An 8,237-nucleotide genomic window follows, 5' to 3' on the forward strand; every position below is an offset into this window, starting at 1 on the left:
AATCAGAGCCCACACGGAGAGAAACAGGCTGTAAATTAAATGGTGTATTTCACAAATGGTTTGGAATCGTAATGCCATGATCAAGAATTTGCAGAGAAAGACTTTATGCCCCTTTATAACAAGCTGCAGTGCTTCTAACAGAAATAATTAGGGTTCTGACAATGTATTTTTTTGAATGAAGAATTGAGTTTGACAATAAAAAATAGCCTGTAATCTGCGTGTCACATGCAGCTTTCTACTGACACAGAGCCTCATGGTCTAGTGCACCAGCATTCACAGCAAATTAGTCTCAGTTTTACTGTATTGCTTAACCACAACAAGTGGTACCTAGAAAAATAAAGTTTTTTACCAGGTCTCTGCTAATTGAATAGTTCTTACAATAGAAAAATAATACAACTATTCAGTGCTTAAAAATAGACTTAAACTAAGTCTTAAAATATGTCTCACTATGGTTTGAACTTTCTATTTTAGACTTAGTAGTAAGGAAAAAGGAGGAGGAGGAGGAATCCATTTCTCTTTCACTTTTGAAATTCCCAGTTTGGCAGGCCACTGGTTTCCTCAAGCAATTCACTGCAATTCCTTCCTGGAAAGCTTCCTTCTCTCCAGAAGCAAAGCAACCCTCTTAGCTTTCTATAGAAGAGGAAAAGTACATATTGAAAGTAAATTCCAATGTTCATTTGGGGAGATGACTAGAATTCTGGTTAGGAAACTGGACTAACATGAGAAAACATGCACTGAAAAGTCCATGTCAGTTTGAGTTAAACAATACAACTCTTGTTTTGGTCAAACTCATCTATATCCAGCACATGGGCAGATCAGCCATGCAGCACACACAATGCCTCTGACACCTCCAGGAACCACAGGATCTGTTGCAGCCTTTCAGAAAATCTGAGTAATCAATGAAGTTTTGGATGTGTCGTGCCCGTGTTCCACCTCGCATATGGATATGCTCTATTTTGGAAATCCCATGGGCAGCAGCCCTGATTCTTTCTAATGTTAGGTGTCACAGTGCAGCTGACCTCTTTCTTAAGGCAGTCTAAGATGCTCCAGAACTGCCACTCCTGAGAGGTCCTGAACACAGTTTTTCAGCAGCTCATCAGAAAACTGGATAGTTATTAACCATGTCTTAAGCAACTGATAAATAGAAAGGGATCTTACATTCTGTGATGGCTTGTGTGATCATACAGTCTAACCAAACATAATTTCTGAGTTACTGAACCTTTTTGGGGGCCAGCCTAATTGTTTCAGATCAGATCCAGAGGAGGGTAATTCCAGCAGTGACTACTTTTGGACATTCAGAAGCTGCTCACAGAGAAGCCTGAGTCTGCTCATGTTGGGGCAGTCCTTACCTGTGGCATCCATACTAGTGAGAAATTTATAAGCCTTGCTAATATACCTTTTTTTTTTCTGTTTTAGTAATGATTTGTAACAAATTTCCCAGCTTTTAAATATGTGACAGAGTTCTTGTCTGCTTGTGGTGGTGCATTGCAGTCAGATTTTTCACTGATGCTGGGAAGGTGTGCGTTAGCATGTGGAGGAGATGAGACACACCCATTCACAAGAGCTGTGTTTCTTGGCTAACTTTTACACCAGTCTGGTTATGACAAGAAATGAAAATGTGTCTGTGCCATAGCTATCATCAAGGATTGCAGTGGCTGTCCCCAGGCTTGCAGGAATGAGCATGTGACAGTTGTGAAAAGGGGCACAGCACAGGGTGACACAAGCTCCTCTCTATTGACCTCTGACTTTGATCATTAAGTTAGTAGGGAGAATTTGCAATACAACTATATGATTCAGTGATTTAAGTTTTTTTTTTTCCCAATATTTTGTGCAAAGTTTTTCTCTTGAGTCTCCCTTGTGTTATGCATATGAACTTGCATGCACATCACAAGTTGTCTGATGTGTGTGTGATGGATTACATGGCTGGGGGGCTTGCTGTGCTGTAGCCACATACCAAACTGTCTTTGAGGGTGAGGGTACTGACAGTAAGAGCACTCCCCATTGCTTCACTTTTTGCTTGTTTCTCCACAGTACCAACATCACAGTAAGATGTTGTAGTGTTTAACCCATTCCCACAAAAGTTTAATGAGTCAAAAACCCATTGGTTTTGTCCCATGACCATGTGGCCCTCTCAGATGTGCATCAAGTACAGGAGATAGGTCTTTAGTGTGGAACATGAAGATGTAATGGTACAAAGTGCTTCTATCCCCTGTTAGCTCCCAGGTGTGGTCAGCCACATATGGTTGACCCAGAAAAATGGTTTCCAGATACCACACCAAAAAAGTCTCCTTCCAGTGCTAAAATCAGTGGTCTCAGACATATTGGTAGCATCAACAGATGTTGAATTTTTTCAAGTGAGCTCAGCAGACCCAAAATGAAATCTGGGCAGCCACCAAAGCCTACCCTAAAGACAGGGAAATTAGAGAAATGTTTTCACTTCCAAATTTGCACAAGTGAAACAATCCTTTAAAATTTAATCCAAGGAGCTACCTACTGTGCTTTCAAGTTGTCATGAGTGTTTAATGCCCTCATGACAGTTTTAGGGCTAGAGACAAATTTGAGGGGTGTTGAGCCAACACTTTTCACACATATTTCGTTTATTTACACTGCAGCTTGTTTTGTACATTGCCTACAAAATTGTGCTTCATAGAAGAAAAGCCTGGCAACACCAGAAAAATTGTTGTAAACAATCAGAGTGAATGCTCCAGCCTGTGTACAATAGACATGTTAGAACTCAAAATAGCACCAGAGGAAAAAAAACAACCTCCCTTAACAAACAATAAGAACATTGTTTGTTTTTAAGAAACACTGAGCTTTGTTTTCAGTTTCTAGATTAAGCCTAATTGCCAAAAATGCCTTTGTTTCTGCCTAAACCAAACTCAAGTTGGGAAGTATGGTCAATAATTATTTCAGTTAAGAATGTACCATCAAAACCTGAGGGTGGGAATGGAAGAAGTGAACAGTTGTTCAAAATTAAGAGCTTCTTTCTCTCCCTATCCTTTGCCTCTTTTTTTCCCCTCAGGTATAGAAATTGCGGCTTTAATGAACAGCAGTAGAAACTGAGTTTCTGAGAAAAACTAAGTTCAAAATGGAGAGCTTTTGGCAGCAGTCTCCCTCCCCCTCTCTTTGAGATCCTTAACACATGCCAATTTTTTTCTCTTAGTGCTTGCCAGGGCTATTGAATGCTGAAGTCACTGTTTTGAACTCAAAACCTCCTGGAACTCTGAGACGTCTGTATGGAGGGTGCTTGCTGCCCTGCATATCTGCCAGGACCCAAGACTGAAATTTAGCTTTGCAGTCTTAGAAATGAAAATGATCCCAACTACATTCTGTATCCCATAGTTTCTCTTCCCCTTCTGGCTCTTCCACCTCGTCAGGCACAAAGAATAGAGTTTCTTGTACCCTGCAGTACCCACTTTCTTCCCATTAGGAATAGAACACTTGGCAATCTTCCTGGATACCCATGCTGGTCCAAATTGTCTCTGGGACACATGCCTTCTTTCGTGGTCACTGGAGTGTGGGGTGTGTCCCTGGCAGAACAAATATTACTCAGTAAAATGAGCAGGAACAGAAGTTGTTCACTAGTGGCTCTTCCTACAAGTGGATGCATGTTGTATAAACAGTAAGCATGCTAAAGCTGTTCAAGCCCAGGGATTCTGGGGATTGCCTCTCTTCACATCCTTTTTCTACTGAATCTGTTGATCAGAGACAGGAATGAGTTAGGGAATTAGGCAGCTTAATGGCAAAGTTTTTATTTCTGCTCTGACAGTGAGTACAACCCATAAATTAAACAGCCCTGAGAAAAGTTAGGAGACGGCCCCAAAACCTGCATGCAAGGAAGAAGAGCATTTGAAGTTCTGGACCCTGTGGAGATCACTGATGGATTCAGAGCCAATCATGCCAAGGGCTTGCAGCTTTCTAGGAAAAAGGGAACATATTCTGTATGGTGAGGAAAAGCAAACATGCAAGAGCACTTACTTGATAGGCCTTTGGTGTCAAATCTACAAGCTGGGTGTAGTAACATGACAGATGTTGGCAAAGTCTGTCTGATTAAAATTCCTGTAATTTTTTCACCTACCTTAAACTATCTCTGTGTTTGTGAAGAATAAGTAGCAAGAATCCTTTGTGATGGGATAGCATTCTTATTATTTTCCTTTGTTGCAGATCTGCTTTACAGAGGAGCAAATGAATTAGCTTAATCATGAATTAACTACATTTCGAATGGCACCATGTGGCTGTCAGTGCTGCAACTTTCTTCTTCCTGCAGTATGAAAATTGCATGCATCACTGGAGACAAATCCCTCCAAATGCAGTTTCTGTTGCTATTTCTAAAATACCAAAAGGAAATCTGGACATCGTGTTATCCATGAGAGATGACCTGGCCTGATCAGATAGTAATCTCAAATGAGTTCAAGCACTCCTCTAAATCAGTTCTGAATGCAGCCTAAAGTGTACCCAGCACTTTATATTTCCCACCATACTATTATGGAGATGACACATGCTTTAAAGTGTTGGATTGATGCAGATTTGCCAAGAGGGCAATGGTGCACAAATAGAGCTGTGTTTAACTGAAAGGACATGTGCTCCCCATACGGATGTGGTCATGGTTGCTTAGGCTCTGAACGAGTTCATATTGCACTTCTCCAGAAGAGAACATGTGTTAACTATTTCTTCGGGCTAATTTTTTCATGCTACAAATAGTAGTTGTCATCATCTCACCCAACACAGAGGTTTCAAGACACAAGCTGTCAGAACATTCTGGAATGGTTTGTGTCTGTGAAAGATGACTGCCAGGAAGTACCTGCCTATCCTACGTTGGGTGAGCAAACCCTTAATATCATCTTTGTGTTCCTCAGTGACTGCCTCAAGTGGTTTGTTCTCAGTACTTTGCCTGTTGGAGACTCCTTTGAAGTTACCTAACTCCTTTAGTGCTGCAGGGGACCCAAACACTCAGCTCTTACTTTGTGGTAACCATCTAGGGCTATAATAGCCTCATGAATATCCTCCATACATGTTAAAGTGTTTTGGGTTTTTTTTTTTTTTTGAAAGCAAATAAAAAGTTACTCAGCTTGGGTCCAAAAAAGGAATAGTTTGTTTTTTGAAGAGGTCTTTTTAGCTTAACCTATAATTACTTAATTTATTAAGAACATGCTTGTACAGCCACCCCAGGCACTAAGACAGTAATTTTGGTTTAATTTTGTCATATATGTGGCTGAAAGGTGCATGATAGCCCCCAGGCCATGTTCTCTTCATGAAGGGGGTTCCTCTTGCTGTAGCACCTCATGGTGATATTGCCTCCAGCTCACACTTTTCCAGTGGGAGAGTTCTCACTTCCAAACTCTCTTGCTCTGTGAACCACACAAATGATCACAAACAACCTGAAATCTTTCTGTCTAGAGTTTCAGGCCAATTTTCACTATAGGCCATTGCTCAGACAATTCCAAGTGGAAAGGTGCATAAGAAAAGCTTTGACAAGGGAAGTTACGTGATCTCAGACTTGTGACGCTGCTCTTTCTTCTCCTCTCCCCTTGACAGCCATGCATGCACATAGTTAAAGAAATACACCCACCTATTTATCTCCTTTTTGTGGTAATTATATAGGTTGTGGCCAAACTGCAGTGCTTGTGCAGATACATACAAGCTCCATGGGCTTGTGTGGTTCTGTGCAGGCTCCTCACCTGAGGCTTGGACCTGGGCCTGCCAGGAACAAGGCTGGAGCTGTGCTGAGGCAGCTTAGGAGATGTTATCCCAGAGCTGACTGTATATTCTGGTAACATGGGCTGCAGAAGCAGGCTGTGCTTGGGCTAGGAGGCTTGCCAGACACCATGTGTATTGGAGAGCACTGTAGATAAACCCAGGAGGACCCTAGTGGGAATTTGGGAGCCATGGTAAAAAGTAATCTCACTGTTAGAGTATCATAAAAAACCTATTACAATGAACAGCAGAGAATGGACTTTGCTCCCACTCATCTCTTTGCACTCATCTGCCCAATGAGTATTTTAGCTGCAAATTATAAAGGATGAGATACTTGTCATCTTATCCTTCCACTTACCAGTCTTTATAGTGCCAGCTGCAGACATGTCACAAACAAGTGGCAATCAACATCTTTCAATCATGTACCAAACCTTCCAGTGTTACCTAAGCTGCAAAATCTGGAGGGAAAGAAACCTCAGATTTACAAATAACTTCACATACTTCATACAGTTTTGTGCTATTTTTTATGCATAGAACTACTAAAACAGTTTCTGTGGGCAAAACCCCCACACCTGATTGGCCAAGTAAAGTCATTGTAAATAAGGTCACAATACTACTTTTCCCAAAAATCCTCTTATTTGGTGAATGAAGTGGCTGTATGGGATCTGCTTGAAAGGGTCCAAAGGGATAAGGCTTTGGAGGGATCCAAGAAAGCTGATTGATATTCAAGCTTCACTTCCTCCAAGGTCAACAGGGGTCCATTTAAGGAGCAGAAAGTCAGGCAAAAATGCCAGGAGACCTGCATGGATGAACAAGGAGCTTCTGGCAAGATTAAACCACAAAAATGAAGTATATAGAAGGTTAAAGCAGGGACAGGAGACCTGTGAAAGATATAGAGATGCTGTCCAAGCAGGCAAGACACAGGAAAGCCAAAGACCAACCAGAATTAAATCTGGTGAGGGGTGTCAAAGGCAACAAGAAGGCTTTCTGTAATTAAATCAGTCACAAAAGGAGGACTAGGGAAAATGTGGGCCTGTTGCTGCTGAAGGTGGCATGGGCCTGGTTATTGAAGTTGGAGGGGAGACGACCCACCTTGCGTTGGTCAGCATCGACTCCGATTTCTAATCAATCACCTTTTATAACAGTGTTAATCAAGTTCATGCATATTGCAAAATCTGAGCTCACAATAGGCCAGAGATAACATACCAACTCCACCTTATGTTTCCAATACCAAGATTTGGGTTCTCAAAATTATTTCTGCTTTCCCAAAACAGCCAAAGATAGAACATCCACTTGTTATGAGAAAGCTGCCTGAGAACTCTGATGTGCAAGGCTCTCAAGGCCTTCATGTTTGTCACTTTTACCTGTAGTTAAAAATAACCTGAGAACCTCTGCTGTTCACAGAAACAGGCTGTGAGAACCTGCTCCTCACAGCTGCTTTCTAAGCCATCTCTGAAAAAATCTCCAACACCTGGTGACACAGGACACAGAAAAGGCTGAGATACTGAATGCCTTCTTCACCTCAGTCTCTACTAGAAAAACCTACTTTCAGCAATCCAAGGACCTGGAGACAGAGGGAAAGTTTGACACAAGGAGCACATAAGTGAGGTGGAAGAGGATCAGGTTACAGAATACTTAAATAAAATGGACATAGACCCCAGTGGGATGCACCCAAAAATGCTGAGGGAGCTGGCTCATGACATTGCATTTTGATTATCTTTGGATCATCATGATGACTTGGACAGGTGCATGAAAACTGGGGGAAAGCAAGCATCCCTCCTATCTTCCAAAATGACCTGAAGGAGTTCTCAAGGAACTGTGTGTTTTAAGGACAAGCTACTGATAACTCTCCTCCAGTCTGTGACAGCCTCAGCCCTCTAACCTAGAAACAGCACAGTGGTGGCTCTGCTGCTGGGTTGCAAGATTCATTACATTACTTGGAGCAGCAGCTCTTTGCTTCCTTCAGAACCCATCCAGACTTCATTTTGCCCAGACCCTTTTTTATCTTTGTACTTTGCTGCTGAAAATAAGCAGCAGCTGAGAAATTAGGAAGACCTCTGAATGCTAGTTTGAGTGCCAGCCTTGAAGTATCTGCTGGACAAGGCTTGGCTATCTGCTGGTTGACATGGAGCCTCAGTGCAGCCTTAGAAAGTTCAGGTTTGTGTTTGTTTGTTTTTACAGGCTCCCATAATTTTCCAGAAAAATAAAGGAAAGAAAAAAACCAGTGACTTTTAGGATAATCTGACTTTGGTAGCTCAGCCAACCCCTTATGAGAATTTTGTGGCATAAAGGAAAACCAGAATTCTGGCCTTAGAGTTTTGTCCTTGCCAAATTTCAAGGATTAACTACATAAATGTGGAGCATTTTTGTGGTTTTTGAAATAGGTGACACAAACATTTTGCATAATAGAAATACTTCATCAGCCCAAATTAGAGATTGCAACCAGATCTTATTTTTTATTTCATCTTGTGGCAAACTGAAATCCTGAATAATAATGATCCTCGTTATTATTATCTTACATTATCCTAATAATCCTTAATTAC

The sequence above is a fragment of the Zonotrichia albicollis genome, chromosome 1 (genome assembly GCF_047830755.1).
Source record: "Zonotrichia albicollis isolate bZonAlb1 chromosome 1, bZonAlb1.hap1, whole genome shotgun sequence".
Classification (NCBI taxonomy): Eukaryota; Metazoa; Chordata; class Aves; order Passeriformes; family Passerellidae; genus Zonotrichia; species Zonotrichia albicollis.